Source organism: Pinus tabuliformis, chromosome 1_2 (genome assembly GCF_031772625.1).
Source record: "Pinus tabuliformis cultivar Carrire ecotype Pingquan chromosome 1_2, CPIR1, whole genome shotgun sequence".
Lineage (NCBI taxonomy): Eukaryota > Viridiplantae > Streptophyta > Pinopsida > Pinales > Pinaceae > Pinus > Pinus tabuliformis.
The window spans coordinates 899,933,449-899,953,045 of NC_142298.1; positions in this window are offsets into that span (position 1 = coordinate 899,933,449).

Sequence of the window (19,597 nt, forward strand, 5' to 3'; positions counted from 1 at the left end):
TAATAACGCAAATCGAGGTGCATGCCCCCCAAGCTTCATTGCATTCAACTTGGTGGTTGGAATGAAGGTTTACCTTTGAGATTTGGAAAGGGGATTGTTTTCATTTTTTAATGAGGTTGACACAATAAAAGAACTATCCTCATGACTTCTTGTTTCATTTTTTAACGAGGTTGACACGAGATAAGAACTGTCCTCAGAGCCCACTGTATTTACAGTATTTCTATTAGGCCGATGATCCACGCTGACAAAATGTTTAGGAATCTTCTGAATCCATTGGATATAGAAGATTTCATATTGTAGGTTTCCACTGTGGCCACTTCCGCCAGATTACTTGCAGGCGGTAGGGCAAAAGTACCCATTAAGGTAGGGTCTTTTAGGAGACCTACTCCAATATTTTGAAGCGAATGATTGGTTCCATGGATCACTGGAATGCTTCCTGTAACTTGTGACCTGTCGGGGAGGAAATTTTGTTGGTCGACGACTGTAATTCCTCCTTGAAAGGGAAATGCAATCTTCCTGAAGTAGGTCGACACAACTGCGGCCATGGCATATATCCAGGGCCTTCCCAGTAGGATTTTGTAATCGAGGTTTCCATCAATTACTTCAACATCAATTCCTACTGTTTTTCCCCCTAGTTCAACTTGCAAGTTACTTAAAATCCCGTATGGAGTGTATGATCGTCCATCAAATGCTTTTAACGTCGTTGACGATCTTGACAAGGGTGGTGAGCCTAAATTATTCCAGCAACTCATCGACATAATACACGTAGATGCCCCCTCATCAATAATTGTTCGATGAACAATTTTGTTGAGGGCTTTCACTTGAATAAGGAAAGCTAGTTGAGCTGGTAACTGAGGGTCATATCCTTTATGATCAAAGGCCACAAGATTGGAGTCCATTGGGTCAATTTCACCTATTGCTGATAATAAAGCTTGCTCTTGGGAGAGGCAATTTTGCGGTACCTCAAGCGTTGACATAGCGGACGGCGATTGGGCCAGGTCCTCTATTATATTATAATTCTATGCTATTTTTGCACGAGGATTAAATGTCGACTTGTACACTACTCCCTTTGGCGACTTTATCATTTGTTCAGGAGTGGTGGGTGGCACAACTTTGGTCAAAGTTGTTGTCGAACTGCTAGGTTGTTCATTAGCCTTGTTATTCGACACCTGTGGATTCTCGTAATCTTTATTCCTTGCCAAAGCATCATTTTGCTGCTTTGAGATAGACAACATAAGCACTTGGGATCGGGAAGCATTTTGATTAGCAACCAGTTTGGTACCCGGGCTTGGAAACGGATCAGTCAATACTGCTGAGGTTTTTGAACTCTTAAAGAGTTTCTTAACTTCAGCTATATGTGGACAATCTCTCGTCCAATGATCCTCATCGCATACATGACACCCTGCAGGGGGTTTCCTTTTTCTCCCTTTCTTTTTCTTCTTGCCCCTTGGTTGCTTCAGTTGTTTGCCCTTGTCGGTCGACGCAGCATTTACTTCCGAGGCAAGAAGTTCCTCATTTGCATTTTGACTGGAAATCTTACGGGCCCTTTTAGATGTAGCCTTTGTCGATTTCGTGTCCGTCGTGCCAATCACACCATCGCCGGCATGAGAATCACTATTTGATTTAGGAGGAGGAGGAATTGAGAATTCCGGTCTAGGGGCGTCAGGTATTTTGTCGTAGAGCGTGCCAGACTGAGTGTATACTAAGTCTAGATTTTTTGCACGAGCAATAACTTGCTCCTCCGTTACGACTCCCCCCTTGGCCACATCTTCTGTTATGGCAGGAAGTAACGACTTGATAAACCATTCAGCTAATAGCTGATCGGGAACGTATGTTTTTACCATCCTACGATGACGACGCCACTCATGTATATGATCGGATATATGAGTGGCCGTTGTCTGCTTGAAGTTGGTCAAGATTTCCATTCCCGTTTCATACCTTATCGGTAATTGAAAATGGGTTAAGAAAGTCGTGGCTAGGGAGCTGAAATTGTCGAAAGAGGCTCTAGGTAATTCAATATACCATTTTGCCGCTGGACCCGTTAACGTCCTCTGAAAAAGGCGAAGCCTTATCGAATCGTCGTTCAGGGTGTTCGACGAACACCACAGATGAAAAGTCATCACGTGATTCGATGGGTCTTCACCTGGATTTCCATTGAATTTAGGAATATCTGACGGAAGTTTATGCGGAATCGCTGGCCACCAAGGGGCATAAGCAATTGGATCATTCGTCAGCCGGTTTAGATCTGGTAATTCTAGAGTTGCTACAAAGGGCAACTGTTGATTCAGGTTAGGCGAAGCATACCCAGGATAGGATGGAATCGCCTGAGCAGTGGGTCTTTGCATACCAGCATAATGTATTTGATGCTGGCAACTTTGACAAGGTTGATGGGCATAACCATTATAATATGGTTGTTGATTACCGCTTTGAAAATGCGATTGCCCATTACTTACAAAGACTTGTTGCTCAAGTCCTCGATATGATTGCTGGAATGGGGGTTGTTGAGTTTGAACCAGCTCTGGTTGTTGAACCATTTGCTGTTGACCAATACTAGATGATTGACCAAGATGAGGAGTCACAGTACTTGTTTGATCCTGAGTCGCTCCAGATAAGGAGGCACTAACCTGAGGTTGTGATTGAGTCGTTGAGACAAGAGGCTGTTGTATTGCAACCTGAGGCTGTTGGGGTTGACATACAACAGGTAGCGCTTGTACTTGTGATGCAGTAACCATAGCAGGTATAGTGGGAATATTCGACACAGGGTGGACTGGTTGCATTGAATATACAACCCTTGGTTGCTGAGGCAGTATTGGTACCCAACTGTTGGATGTAATTCCAGTTTGACCTGAACATTGTTGTAAACTCCCATATGGTTGTTCTCCGGGAGGGAACAATGAAAAGGCATACTGCCCTCCATATGGTGGCAATCCAGTACTTAAAGGGCAGATTGGACTTTGAAGACACATTGGATCAATTTGTTGAGTTTCAACATAAGAAATACCAGATGATAATCCGGATGAAGAAATAGGAACTAACCATGTCGTCGATGCAGCCCCTGATGGGACTCTGGCTTGTTGTTGATAACTCGCCGGGGCAGATGGTATACCATCGAACATTGTTGGGGTAGCAGCAGGAGGCTCTGCCGCTGCTGTGTCGGATGACACAGTCCTGGATGTCGGCGATTGTTCAGACATATCTAGTCTATCCAAAAGATTTTCTAGCGATTCTACAAGAACTTACGATGAAAAGAGACTAACTTCGAAGATCAACGAGGGAATGGTGATGATTATTCCGTTTAAAATAAATTGTTAACGACGCTTTAGACACAACTTGCTTTTTCACTTTTAAAGAGTCGAGAAAAAGCTAAAGATGACTCTAGTCTCCTTCGATGTTTTAACGAGCCCGAAGTGACAAATGCTCGGATGGACATTTTCTGTTATAGAGTCTGAAAAAGGCCAAAAGAAACTGCTATGGAGATCTAGGCAGAGGGTGTGCCAAACTTTTCGCAAAACCGCAGAATACTTTTTAAGGTACGGGCGGTCGATCTTCGTGAATGCTGTGTTCACTGCATTGTGATCAGTAGGGCGGCCGACACGACTTCCTAAGGATAAAGGATATATGCCTATAGGGGTCTCCCAATATATACGCGACGGTACGTGGGAGCACAAATCCGTACTAGCGCTATCGTCCCTCAGGAGGAATCACCCACCTTCCACGAGATCGACAGTCACTAGGCTTAACGACGCCGGAACACGTCTCTAGCCTAGACCTCTATGTTGAGCGTTATGTTGTAAAACATTGTTAGGTTCATTTAGTTTATTTTAAGTTGATCTTTTTAGAAGTTTGCCTTTCAGGATCACCACGAGATGTATGGTACAATTCCTAAATGCAGTCTAAGATGATAAGCAAGCTTTATTATCTTTTCAACTTTGAAAATCCTAGCTACTAAGGGAAAAGAAAGACACCATCTTTTCTCAAAGAGAAATCAGCACACTCTAATGCACTCTTTCCTAAATCAAGCATGCAAACTTATCAAAATGCACAATGCAGGTGTTTGTTTTCCGCTTTCTTAGTATTAATGCCTACAAAGAAAGCTTTTTGTACAACTTTGAATTTGCTTTTAAATGACAGATACAAACAAGTTTACTTTTTCGAAATCAACAAGGGTAGAAGAGATTACAATCACTTTGCGACTTTCGAAATGAATACTTGTTTCGACACTTAAAAGAGACAAACTCAAACCAATAAGCAAAAGCAAATGTATAATCAACTGCAAATAGCCAATGAACTCTCTCCTAAGATCACAATCAATCAGATCTGAATCAAGGGCTACAGGATGATTATTTCGCTCATACAAAGGAAAACTGTAAATGACGCCACAAACACATAAAAACACTTACTGTCTTTTTGTACAAAAGGAGGCGGAATTCAAGCAAAGAAAAGGGGTTATCAGACTGGTACCTATGCTGGTTAAAGGCTGCAAAAACAGAGATCAAAACAGGGCAACAGACAGCAGAGAACCCCAGCTGCACAAGGCTAAACTGGTTCAGCGCAAGTCCAACACTGTGGGTTTGACATTCAGCGCAGGTAGCCTTCACGGGACCTGCGTTGAAATGCAGACTGCCTTCACAGTGTCTGCGCTGAAGGAGAAACTCTCGTTTCCCCTTGGTTCTGGGTCATAAAATGCTCAAAAATCAATTGTTTCAGGCCAAATCAGAAACACAAGCAAGGTATAATCAAAGGGATGCTTTGAGAGGGTACTAAAGACTATCACAAAGGATCATCAAGTCATTTGTGAGTCCATTGTTCAGATCATAGACAAAATCCAGTGAAGGATCAAGGCAGCAACTGTCTACTTTGCAGAAGCAGTTTGATTGTTGCTGCTGAGTCTATGAAACAAACAATGATGTAAACACAAATAAAATGACTAAAACAGATCTCCCCAGCGGAGTCGCCAATTTGTTGTGGGGAAAATGCCTATGCAGGACGATCCTATCCACCTAAGGTGTGACAGTGCCTTAGCAACAAACAGATACAGCTATTCTGGTTTCTTCCTTTATGAAATATGAAAGAGGGGAGATCGATCGACTTACTGTTGTCTTCTGTTTGTCCCTCGATCTAGATCCTCTTCTCTTTGGGTGTTCACAGCTACTTGCCTCCTCGCTCGCTCAAGAGAACAGCTACTTGATTCGAACGAGATCACAAGAGAACAGCTACCTGTGACAAGAGAACAACTACTTGCGACAAGAGAAGAACACAACACAAAGGCAAATATTCATATTCATAAATGATTTAGGATTAGAAGTAAATCAAATACACTAATGCAATCATACAAATACACCAGTATATAGGAGAAAACCAAGATAGCTTTATTGATTGATAACAAGGTTCAGGAAGAGATACAACCCAGAGGGCTCCAATCCAGCATCTCCTTCCCAGTAGAATGGAATTCCTATCTTCACCACCCTTCAAAGCATTAAGCACCCAATGATCCAATCTCAAACCAACAACAATTCTTTGCAATAACAAAATTCCAGCCTCTAGATCTCATGGAGGAGAGATCTATATATACTTATTTTGGAGAGAGGATGAGTCAGCTTGAGGTCTGACTAGTGTCCTCTCCCTCTCTCAGTTCTTGAGTCCACTTGGAGGTTCTTGCTTCCACTTGGAGATTTGGAACCTCTTACTCATCACCAGTCGAATTCCCTGAGGCAAGTGTCATTTTGGAAGATTCCTGAGCATTGACACCTTGAGGAATGAGTCTGCCACTTTTCCAAACTCGCTCAGCGCAGGTAGCCTTTGTTGGAGTTGACATTCAACGTAGGTAGATAGTGTAGCAGTTGACATTCAGCGCAGATGCTCAGTGGAGCAGTTGACATGATCCTGAATTGACTTGTTTTTGAGCGGTTTCAGGTGGAGAACTTCTGTGAATTGCTGTGGTTTGTTAGCCTTGTTCCTCTAGGGGTAGGAACAACATGTTTAGGAACTTTGGATCCCTTAGATTATTGACATTTCATGCTCAATGCTGTAAGGCACAAAAATGTCTATAACAGCTAGGTGCCTGCAACGCAGGTGGAAGCACTACCAGGGTGCGCTGAGCGGGAAATGACAAATGGCAAGTTCATTCAACGAGGTGGAAAGACCCTGGAAGCTTCCAAAATCTTCCTCAATGACACTTGCCTCAATGAATTCGACTAGTGATGAGTAAGAGGTCCTCAACCTCCAAGTGGAAGCAAGAACTGACAGAGAGAAGCCACAAGTCAAAACATAAGCTGACTCATCCTCTCTGCTTACATCTATATATGGATCTCTTACCTAGAGGTTCAGGGGGCTGGAATTTTGTACTTTGTAGAGAATTGCTGTTGGTTTGAGATTGAGATTAGTACATTGGGTGATTTATGCTTTGTTGGAGGAGAGGAAGGGATTCCTTTGCTGGGAGGTAGATGCTGGACCGGGACTCACTTGGTTGTATCTCCTCTTGAACTTTATTACTATATCATTAAAACTATTTGAGTTTCTCCTATATGCTTGTATATCAAATGATGTTTTGTTATATTTGTATATTTAGTTTATATCTGATCCTAAACTAGTTATGAATGTAAATCCACGTCTTTTGTGTAGTTTTCTTCTCTTGTGATCTTGCAGGAACTGGGTGAAGCTGGACCAGTGAAAGAGCAGGTAGCGGGAAGCGAACAAAAGAGAGAGTGATTGGATCGACAAACTAGCGGAAGACACCGGTTAGTTACATCCTTCTTTCTCTATTTACATCTCATAAAGAAGAATACTCAGATAGTTTTCCTTGTTTGTTGCTAAGGCACTATCACACCTTAGAGTGGGATAGGGGCATTCCGAATTGGATACTTTTCCTAACAACAACATCAATCCAGAATCCCAGATCCATATTATTAGGGTCCATCAAGCCATAATTTAGTTGTTTTCATTCCCTAATGAGGTCAACCTACATCATGCTTTCCTCCCAAGAGCTTCCATGACACCATTCATCCAAAAAATGCCCCTAAGGAGATCCGCGTACGTAGCCTTCTATCAAGGTGCATTGCAATGTAGAAACTGCACTGACTGGGTGCACTGCAGCACACTTAGCCTTTGTTTCACATGTGTTGAGCAAGATTCATCGAATTTTTTAAATGAGTCTATTGGATTCCTCATCAAATGGATACTCTTGGAAGATTTTAGGTTGGTTGAGCTCGCATTTGGATGAGGAAGAGGATGAATGAACCTTAATCCATTATCCCTTCCTCCATGGAACCACCTCCTAATTTTGGTAGAGCATTCATGAGGGCCATTAATGGCTTAACCTCCTCCATTCAGCTATAAATTGACCAAGCATTCAAAGGTTGGTCTAGGTTGGAATTTCTTGAGCTAAGGAGATGTTTTTTGAATGAGATTAGTAAGAGTATTGTAATGATGTCGATTTGTTGCTTCATGAGGAGAGAAGGGATTGAAACTAGAAGGAAGACACTGAATCAAGCATGAACATTCATGGGTTGTAATATTTCCTTTTATCAATAAAGAATTCAAAGTTTTTTCCATTCATGTTCTTATATGATGTATATCATATTCTGAATTCTATGATATGTTTAATTAACAGACCTTTATTGTATGCTTTGATGGGTTTTTGTCTCAGCTTTTGTGCAGGTACTTTCCAAGTGAGTTAAGTATGGAAAGGAGAGGCAGAATCGGTCAAAGGAGAGAGGGAGCAAGTGAAAGTTATAGGTTGGTTTATTTTCCTCCTTCTCTTATCTGTTGATTATAGGAAAAGCAATAAAATACTTCTTCTATTGTTTCTAGACTAGCTACAAGGTCTAGAGGGTTAGGCGTTTGATAAAACACTAAATTTTCACAAAGCAACATCAAAGATTGTAGAACAACTCACCAGGGACCAATTTTAGCAGATGGAGGAACTCAATGCAATGGGGAACATTGCTACCTGGGGGGGGGGAGTAATGATCCAGGTGGATGTTGGAGGCCACCCATGTTATAGACATTTTTGTGCCTTACAGCATTGAGCATGAAATGTCCATAATCCAAGGGATCCAAAGTCCCTAAAAGAGTTGTTCCTGCCCCTAAAGGAACAAGGTCAACCAATGACAGCTTCTCCCAGAAGTTCTCCACCAAAAACTACTCAGAAACAGTCAATTCAGGATCAATTCAGATGCTCTACTAGCTGCCTGCGTTGCAATGCACCCCAGTACACTAGCTAGGTGCATTGCAATGCACCTAAATGCACTACCAGGGTGCGCTGAGCGAGAAATGCCAAATGGCAGTATCATTCCGCGAGGTGTACAGACACTGGAAGCTTCCAGAATCTTCCTCAATGACACTTGCCTCAATGAATTCGACCAGTGACGAGTAAGAGGCTCTCAGCCTCCAAGTGGAAGCAAGAACTGACAGAGAGAAGCCACAAGTCAAAACATAAGCTAACTCATCCTCTCTGCTTACATCTATATATGGATCCCTCATCCCAGAGATCCAGAGGCTGGAATTTTGTACTTTGCAGAGAATTGCTGTTGGTTTGAGATTGAGATTAGTGCATTGGGTGATTTATGATTTGTTGGAGGAGAGGAAGGGATTCCTTTGCTGGGAGGTAGATGCTGGATCGGGACTCACTTGGTTGTATCTCCTCTTGGACTTTATTATCATATCAATAAAACTATTTGAGTTTCTCCTATATGCTTGTATATCAATGATGCTTTGTCATATTTGCATGTTTAGTTTAATCTGATCCTAAACTAGTTATGAATGTAAATCTATGTCTCTTGTGTAGTTTTCCTCTCTTGTGATCTTGCAGGAACTTGGTGAAGCTGGACCAGTGAGGGAGTAGGCGGCAGGAAACGAACAAAGAGAAGAGCGAGTGGATCAACAAACTAGCGAAAGACACAGGTTAGTTACATCCTTCCTCTTCGTTTACATTTCATAAAGAAGAATACGAAAATAGTTTTCCTTGTTTGTTGCTAAGGCACTATCACACCTTAGAGTGGGATAGGGGCATTCTGAATGGATACTTTTCCCAACAACAAATTGGCGACGCCACTGGGGAACGTATCTTGTTAGTTTATTTGTGTTTCTATTGTTGTTCTTCTCATAAACTCAGGAGTGCCGAATCGAACTGCATTTGCTATTTACAAATGCGAAGTAGAGATCTGCTACTCTAGTCCATTCGCTGGGCCTGTTTATGATCTGAACAGCTGATCCACAAGTGATCTAACAGCCCTTTGTGATAGATCTTAGTCCTCCTTTAAATCATCCCTCTAATTGTACCTAATTGATAGCTTTTATCCGGCCAAAAACCGTAGATTAAACTGCAAACCGTGACCCAGAACCCAGAGACAATTCTCGTTTTTGCTTCAGCGCAGGCTCTGTGAAGAGGTTCTGCATTTCAACGCAGGTCCCGAGAGGGCTACCTGCGCTGCAATTCAGTTTCTCTGTGCTGAGGGTGCGCTGATCAGCCTTTGCCTTGTGCAGCTGTGGTTCTCTGCTTCTTTTTGCTCAGTTTTATCTCTGTTTTTTGCAGCCTGTTATCAGTGGGTGTACCTATCTGAAAACCCCTTTTCTTTGCCTTAATTCCGCCTCGGTTGTATAAAGAAACTGTATTTGTTTTTGTGTATTTGTTACATCATTTGCAGTTTCCCATTACAAAAGTAAACTAGTCATACTGTCGCCCTTAGATCTAGACCTGTCGTAAGTGTCGTTTTGATCTTAGGAGTGAGTTTGTTTGTTGTTCACAGTTGATTACACTTTTACTTTTGTCTTTTGGTTTGAATTTATGAATTTCTAGTGTCGAAACAAGTAAATCATAAAGTGTCGTAATTGTCTTTTTGATTTCGAAAAAGGAGCTTGTTTATGCTTTTCACTTGAAATCGAATTCAAATTTGTACAACAGCTTTCTTTTTAGGCATCAATATTAAGAAAGTGAAAACAAATACATGCATATGTGCATTTGCATTTTGACAGTTTGTATGTTGATTTAGGAAAAGTGCATTTACAGTGTGCTTTATGCTCTTTGAGAAAAGATTGTGTCTTTCTTTTCCCCTTGTAGCTAGGATTTTCATTGTTGAAAAGATATAAAAGCTTACTTATCATCTTTAGACTGCATTTAGGAATTGTATCATACATCTCGTGGTGATCCAAAAAGGAAAACTTCTAAGAAAGATCAACCTAAAATAAATTGAATGAACTTAACAACGCTTTGTAACTTAACGCACAACATAGAGGTCTAGGCTAGAGACGTGTTCCGGCGTCGTAAAACCTGGTCACTGGTCGCCTCACTGATGGTTGGGTGATTCCTCCTGAGAGACGATAAGTGCCAGTACGGATTGTGCTCCCACGTACCGTTGAGTATATATTGGGAGACCCCTATAGGCATAAAACCTTTATCCATAGGAAGCCGTGTCGGCCGCCCTACTGATCGCAATGCACTGAACACAGCATTCGGGAAGATTGACCGCCCGTACCTTAAAAAGTATTCTGCGGTTTTGTGAAAAGTTTGGCACACCCTCTATCTAGAACTCCAGAGCAGTCCCTTTCGTTCCTTTTCAGACTCCTTAACGGAAAAGGTCCATCTGAGCACTTGTCACTTCAGGCTCATTAAAAATCGAAGGAGACTAGAGTCATCTTTTGCTTTTTCTCGACTCTTTAAAATTGAAAAAGCAAGTTGTGTCTAAGCGTCGTTAAAATTTATTTTAAACGGAATATTCATACCCTTTTTCCTGCATTGATCTTTAGGTTGAGAAGATGGAGCCCACCAACCAAGGAATTCCCCTTGGTGGAAATCCTAGTCCCTTCTCCTCTTGGGGAGATGTTGGTGCGCCCCATATGGCCACATTGTCGCTTCCAGGACTGACAATTGGCCTGCCGGTCTGGCTCTTCTCAACCAATGTCGTTCAGAACTCCACTATTCCTAAACAGTCGAATCAACAATTAGACGAGTCCAGAATTTCCCACAAACCTTCTACTTCCTCTAATTCTTCTTCTCTTCCTCCCTCTTCGTGTGATGGAACTGGTAAAGCTAAAAACCAAGTTCCTAAGGAGAAAAAGGAAAAGAAGAAGAAAGAGAAAAAGAAGAAGGAGCCAAAGGAAAATAAGGGAAAACAAGTGTCGTCTAATGAAAATCCACACACAACACTAACTAGGCCTAAATCGCCATGTGTCATCTGCAAGGGAGACCACTTTCACAGAGATTGTCCTTGCATCCCTCGGATACTAAGGGAATGGTCTCCCCATTTGCACAATCCGGTGTCGTCAACCTCTGATAGCCATGTTGAAAGTACACCATCAACTAGCGAAAGTGAAGTTCCAGGACAAAAAGGGAGAACAAGACCTCCCTGTAGACTGTGCGAAGGCGACCATGCCCTCCAATGTTGTCCCTTCTTAGACGAGGCTAAAAGAGTCTTGGAAGATCGTCTGGTTTCACCGTTACGACTTCCTCCTGGATATAAAAAACTCTTGCCAAGTCCTTCGTTAGTTGAGAATCCAGCTGGCCCACTCAAGTGGTCAGCTGAAGCGTCTATCATTGAGGATAAACCAACTGAATCCATACCAGACAAAAGTCAAAAGGTCGAGGCGGCAGTTGACCCGGTCTTGCCTTCAGAGGTTTTATCTTCGAATGATACAGTCACTAAAGAGGATAAAGATGACACCATCCAAATTCTCTTCATCAACACAGACTCCGATGAACACGGGGGCAATCCACCCATTCCTTTATCGCAGGAAGGAAGTTCGTCAGAGCGATACCCGGCCGTCTACTCGGTCCCACCACCAAGCAACCTAGTTGTATCCTTCGACTAGAACCAACTAGGCAGACCCCGTTTGCCAGCAAGCATACCATTCCGAATTATCGTTCAAATATACAAAATGGTCATGGCTGGCACCATCATTGATGAGGGGGCATTTGTGAGTATCCTTTCCTCTATTGCTTGGAAAGCGCTTGGTTCGCCATCGCTTTTGCCTGAGATGAGAAATCTGACAGGCTTCGATAAAGGAACCAGTCGACCTTTAGGGATCCTCCCCATTGTGCCTATCACATTGAAAGGGAAGACCATTCAAATGGACGTGATGGTCGTTCAAGGACCCTTGGATTATAACGTACTCCTTGGAAGAGACTATATATATTGCATTGGAGCCATCGTCTCTTCACTCTTTAGAGTAATGTGTTTTTCGCACGAAGGAAGAGTGGTCAAGCTCGTGGACCAGCTTTCATTTCCCGGATCACGCATCGCAAATAGTCATATACCATCCCTAAATGGTCTCTTCACACAAGAAATGTCTCAACCCACGGTCCGTCCTCCCGATGAGCGCGAGTAATTCGGGAGGATATGACTGGAACCCAGGGGGCATGCATCCTGGTCTGCTTCGGCAGGAAAACTTTGGGTATAGGTAGGTTTCCGCGGGAGAATATGACTAGTCCGTACCCCGTCCGTGATTGGAAGAGGGGTTGTTCTAGAATAAGATTCTTTTGTTAAAGTTATGTAAGCTGGGTCGGCGCCGCTTACCTTTGTTTATCTCGATAGACATCGCCAAAGAAGTGTTTTGTTTGCTGCGCAAATGAGACAATCTTTGGATAACCTGAAAGAGGTAGGCCTTTCCTGGTAGAACAAATGTTTTATCTGCAAATTGAGGGGTAACCTTGAAATCATATTTTATACCTGGGGGCATGCAAACCTTTTGGAGTGCAAGCAAGGGGCGGCTATTTATTTTTTAAATTTTTAGGTCCTCCCTTTAAACCTGTAGGTCTAACCCTTTAAACTCGTAGGATTAGTCGTTTTCGAGCTTGCATAAAGAAAGGATTCCGGAGCAAAGCTTTGTAAGACGCAAGCTCCATAAAAAATGGAATCTTAAATGAGACATTCTTATCATATGACTGGATTAATCGAGCAATTTTAACACATAGTTCATGCTCGTTAAAAAATAAACATAATATCGAGCAGTTTTAGCACATAGTTCATGCTCGTTAAAAAATAAACATAAGATCGAGCAAGTGTTTCAATCCGGGTTTAAGCTCGTTAAAAAAGGAACTATCCTCCGGTAAATAACCACCGTGAATGTAAATTTATCAGCCATTAAAGCCTTGGTTGTGTTTGCATCGTCACCTCCACTTTTCATTGGCCGATCATTCACCTCCATTTGATTGTTTACCCATTTTGAGGAACAGCTGCGAAGAGTGATTTCACTAGCCATCCTCGTGACACTGCCGTGATTGGAAAATTCCAACCCTTACCTGGAATCAGCTGCTACCTGTTTTATCACTCGTTCCTCAAAAGACGAGTCTTCTTTAAGCTCCTTTCATCTGACTCGTAAAATATGAAAAGATTGCCGAGTTTTGGCCTTCCAGCTCGTTAAAGCGACCGAAAGTGCTATCCCTCCTCTAGATTTTAATCTTTTTGGACCTGAGGGATTATTTCACAAAAAGATCGAGCGCTTGTTTTGTTCGGCTCGTTAAAACTATCGAAAATTCATCCCTTCTGTATTGTTTTATACTTTTTTGGACTTAAGGGATTAGATGACGAAAAAGGAACTTTGGAGTTATCTTTACGTACCTTTTCAGACTCTCAAAAAATGAAAAGGACCGAGTTATCTTTGTCGTTAGACTCGTTAAAAAGATTAATAGCGACAAACTTGTCTTTAGACGAGAACGAGTTTCACTATCGCTAGGCTCGTTAAAACATAGCGATGGTTTTGCCCGAAGGGTAAATTATAGAACAAGCATATGTTATCCTCCTCAAGCTTGACAAAAATAAAGAGGTACTGGTCAGCAATGACTGGGGAAAAATTGGGAAGAAACTCAGAACTTTTATTGGTAGCAAGTCGCTCTTGAACATGACACTTCCACTCCGTGCCTGAGTCGGGTTGGGTTGTTTCATTCACCGGTCACATCACCATGGTCTCGCCATACCATCCACCTTTGGGGTAAATGCTACCGATCCATCACACAATTGTCACCGATATGTTCAAGAGAAGTCATCCAGAGAAGTCAGCCGTGTCCCATCCACTACCATACATTATCCTTCATTCTTTCATGACCGCCACCCTGGACCATATATCATCAGATCGTTTTCACCTCCATCAAAATCATTTGCTCTGTTCCGTGTCACTGATGTGGGATACATTAAGGCCCTCCTTTGATGGATCGCTTCTTGTCGACATCAGCTCATTATCCAAGAAGTTGATCTAGGAACACCCCCTTCAGTACTTTGAAGCTTGGATGCCTCAATGGCAAGTTTCTCACTTCCGGCGACAGGTATACATCAATGACCTTCGACCGAAAGATTTTGCGTGGTGTTCGACGCCAAGTCCTTTATTCACACCACGTGAATTGTACTGTAGTACCTTGAGGGTCATTATCATTATCGGTGATTCCTCTCGCGCTTGTTAACAGTTTACATCATTGACTGGTAATCAAGCGATGTCTTTCCATGTTCGACTTCAGAACATTTCTCACATGGATCGACTTGTACTTAGAGTAAAGATCAGATGAGATTGAAGACCCTGGATCTAGTTTCATCCATCCGGGCTGCGATATATATTCAGGAAAAATAAAGACATTGACATGTACAACATTGCAGCACAGATAATCATCCTACCAAAAGGATGATGATTTCATCAAAATCATCAGTCTACCATCAGACGATTGTCTGTCCTATGTACATAAAAATGAATTTATAAAGCTGAGCATGGGAATGCCCACCTCAGCTAGATCATGAAAACAGTATGAAAAATAATGTATTGTATTGTATCTTATTACAGGTCTCCTTCCAGAATTGAAAGAACTTCGGATCCACCTAATAAAGCATTTCACCTGATAAACAGCCTCATACTTTAGGGGGCAACTGTTATAGACATTTTTGTGCCTTACAACATTGAGCATGAAATGTCCATAATCCAAGGGATCCAAAGTCCCTAAAAGAGTTGTTCCTGCCCCTAAAGGAACAAGGTCAACCAATGACAGCTTCTCCCAGAAGTTCTCCACCAAAAACTACTCAAAAACAGTCAATTCAGGATCAATTCAAATGCTCTACTAGCTGCCTGCGTTGCAATGCACCCCAGTACACTAGCTAGGTGCGTTGAAACGCACCTAAATGCACTACCAAGATGCGCTAAGCGAGAAATGCCAAATGGCAATATCATTCTGCGAGGTGTACAGACACTGGAAGCTTCCAGAATCTTCCTCAATGACACTTGCCTCAATGAATTCGACCAGTGACGAGTAAGAGGCTCTCAGCCTCCAAGTGGAAGCAAGAACTAACAGAGAGAAGCCACAAGTCAAAACATAAGCTGACTCATCCTCTCTGCTTACATCTATATATGGATCCCTCATCCCATAGATCCAGAGGCTGGAATTTTGTACTTTGCAGAGAATTGCTGTTGGTTTGAGATTGAGATTAGTGCATTGGGTGATTTATGCTTTGTTGGAGGAGAGGAAGGGATTCCTTTGCTGGGAGGTAGATGCTGGATCGGGACTCACTTGGTTGTATCTCCTCTTGGACTTTATTATCATATCAATAAAACTATTTGAGTTTCTCCTATATGCTTGTATATCAATGATGCTTTGTTATATTTGCATGTTTAGTTTAATCTGATCCTAAACTAGTTATGAATGTAAATCTATGTCTCTTGTGATCTTGCAGGAACTTGGTGAAGCTGGACCAGTGAGGGAGAAGGCGGCGGGAAACGAACAAAGAGAAGAGCGAGTGGATCAACAAACTAGCGAAAGACACAGGTTAGTTACATCCTTCCTCTTCGTTTACATTTCATAAAGAAGAATACGAAAATAGTTTTCCTTGTTTGTTGCTAAGGCACTATCACACCTTAGAGTGGGATAGGGGCATTCCGAATGGATACTTTTCCCAACAACAATCCACCTATCCCACTTGGACCCCCACAACTATCTCTTTTAGTTTTTCAGTTTCCTTAATTGTAGCACAATTTACTATTTTTAGCAGTTTTTCGGGTATTGATCTTCTGGAGCCGTTTTGAGGCCCTAAAAAACATTTTTTGGGAAAAACATGAGCAATATGGGTTGTAGACCAATTTCTCTTCCCAAAGTTATAGTCCTCGGATAGATCTTTCTAACGAGCTATTGTGCGCATCAAAAAAAGATCGTATGCCAAAGTTACGACCCTGGGAAGTTGATGTACCAATTTACCCAAACGGGGCCCACAGTTTGGCGTTTCATATTCTAGGGTTAGGCTTTTGGATGTTTAGGGTTATCCATTGTTTCTTAATAATAAATAGGCCTTCGAACCTCATTGTAACACAGTTCAGAGGCATGTAGCCACCACATCTCTTCTTAGAGATAAGCTACCATCACCCTAGATAGTTTATTTCGCTTTCTGTTTGTAAGCATATTTCAGTATATTACATTAATGAAATGAAGTATTATTTCCATTGCATCTCTGTGTTTACGGTTATCTCTGTAATTTTTTGCATTCTTATTTAAATCTGGATCACCCACTGTGGGGCGAAAATACTTACCAGCAAGGATGGGCTCCTACCTATGGGCCCGCTTATCGACCTCCCATGCCTTTTAACACCCAATTGCCATTCTTAGCTACACTTGAGTTACCAAATGTATCTCACCTTATGAATGATCTGATTCTTCATTCACCATACTGGACTCTGGTTCCATCCAAGATACAAAGTGATTGCCCAAAGTTTGATGGGAAAGCTAAAGAAGATCCTCAGACCCATGTGATGACATATCACCTGTGGTGCTTATCGCACTTGTACATGGACGATTCCATTCATCTTCGTCTTTTCGAACGAACCCTCACAGGTGCTGCAACAAAGTGGTACATTGAGCTACCTCGAAGTAATTACCATGAATTTAACTCTTCAGCCATGGCTTTCCTCATGCATTTTGAGCTGTCGGTTCACTATGAAACTGACACCTATTTGCTCACGTCCCTTAAGCAAGATACTGCGACACACATCTACGATCAAAACCATGAATGGAGATGTAGACATCGCCTAATCAAATACGATATTGCTGATCAATTACAAACTAGATGGTTTACCAAATCATTCGTGGCCCCAATTTCTCACGATATAGCTATGGGTGGATGCATCACTAAACAGTAGGCCATCGCTCGTGCCCAGTACTTGGATCTAGTTTACTCTCAATCTAGAACTTTGTACGAGTTATTACCTAATGATCAACAACCATCATCTAATCCTACAGCATCAAAGTCACTAGTTATTCCTCCCGTTAATAGAGTTATTGGTTTAGTATCGCAAACCCCTGCTAAAACTTCTTCCAAATAGAAGTCAGTCTCAAATGTTGTCCCTAATAGTTCATCCCAAGATCTATCTGGCCTTGGTAAAACCTCACAGGTCCACGCTGTCCAGTCTACTGCAGCAAACAAATCCTCAAAAGGAAATAAGAAAGGCAAAGGCAAAGATAAAGTCGATGCCTCGAAACAGGGTCCTCCCAAATCCTCTACTGGAAAATCTTCGCAATGGAAACGTAAGTATCCCTGCTTCATTTTTGAGGAAGATCACTACAGTAAGGATTGTCCTCAACAATACAAAGTTAGTCACCTACTCAAAGGGACCTTTCTATCCTCAAATAGTCATTTTTGTTATGGCCTAAATCTACTTTAGGCTAAGAAAGGCAGGTCTATGGTAACATCAAACCACGATTAACCTCGTAGCTAGCCCTACCAGGTCGGGAGAGGGCTCTCTCCTTCTCAATCTCAGGAAAATATAGAAAGTGAGGCTAGAGATGACTGATCTAAATACTAATTTTAGGCTAGGTATATGCTCAAAGGAGTTTTATTGAGTTTTATGGTTGATTGTTGGATCAAATGTGAAAGGCAGTTTTGGGTCCGGGGAATGGACTCAGTCTTGTAGAGGTTTATGTGGCACGAGGTAGGAAAATGCTTTAGTACTTTGAATTAAGTGAAATGGAGAGTCTTAATACTTGTGAGGAGTTGGAGAGGGCATGAAATTATTAGGAATCCTTTTCAAATAGTTGAAAACATGTAAAACCAAATAAACCCTAAGGTAGAGCACTGCAACATCAATGAATTCCACCTTTACACTTGATTCATTTAGTTAAGCTGAAAAGTGAGAGATGATGGCACAAATAAACACATGCTAACTTGAATTACAGAAGGAAAAACAATACTAAATCACCTAGCCACAAGAATCCCACAAAATGCTGCAAACCCTGGTCTATTTCCTTGCCAAACTGCAGAGATGGATGTACAATAATGCTCAATGCATTTACAAGAGTCCAACCTTTACAAATGACTAAAAAGACACATGATATAGACCTCCAAACCACCTATGATATCCATCAAGGGTCGAATCCATGAGAAGAGGGGTGGTTTCAACCATATCTAAAGTAGGAATAGAAAAACAGGTAGTGGAACAACTTGCCTCTAAAACCTAGGAAACTGATTCATTCAACTCAAAACCACCTACAACTGATGTATCTACCTCATCAAGTCAATTTTTATCATTTTTAAATCATATTACATCAATTTGCATCATGTCACATCATGAATCTGACCATAAGAGAGAAAAAGTCAAACTAGAAGAAAACTAGGCGAAAAACAGAGTTTTTGAGCAAAATTGGCACTTTTCCACTTTGTGCATGGCACCATTTTTTTGTGCATAACACTTTTTCCAAGCTACTTTTGGTGGGCTTCCCAAGGTCCAAACCAGGTGTAGGATAGCTCGTTGGAAATCCCTGTGAGTCTACTTTCTGGAACAACTTGAATTTTGTGATTTGGAGTGCATTTGCCTCTCCAAAACTGCAATCTGCCAAAACTGCTTTCTATGTGGCCAAAAAGTGGCAGAGAGGGCATTTTTTGGGTGTTTTTGGCCCTTTTGGAGGTCCAAAACTTGTCAAAATTTCCTAGTAATTTATAAGCATGCATAACTTTTCATAAGGAATCTAAAAATGCAAAGTTTTATTCAAATGGAGGTCCCCATCAAAAACAAGCGCTAGGTGGCGCTACGCACTAGCCGGAAAAACCTGTTTTTTGCCTGAAAAATTAAAAATGACAAAAGTTCACCAAATTTCTTGAAATTTGGCATGATTTATCTATGTTAGGTTCTATGCTAGGCCAATGAAGTTTCAGCCAAGATCTTGAGCTTATCATGCTATTTTTGCTTTCTTAAGGCCCTTTTTCAACTTAGGCTTAAGCCTCTTCATTATATTATCAACATACTGTCCTTTATTCCACAGTTCACCAACATTTGGAATGCCTGTTGCTTCTGAGATAGTGGTAGGTGACAAGGTGAAGGAGACACCAGCAAGGTTCACTTGGTAATTATGTAGATGAGTGACAAACAACTGGGCAAGCTCATAGCAAGAATGATGTCTAAAACAAGATATAGCAAGAGGACAAGCAAGCAACTCTTCAAACTAATAGTGTCCTCCTGGATGATCTTTCCCCCTTTGTGTGGCTTTTTTGGTACAAGAGCTTTTCTGGAAGAATCACTGAGAGTTTCCTCTTCCCTCTCATAGTCTGAATCTATCTCCATGCTTATGAATTTGAAGTGAAAGAAGATGAGTATGAAGAGATTTTGAAATATGAGGTGAGTGGTGTGTATAAGTAAGTGAATGTTAGGA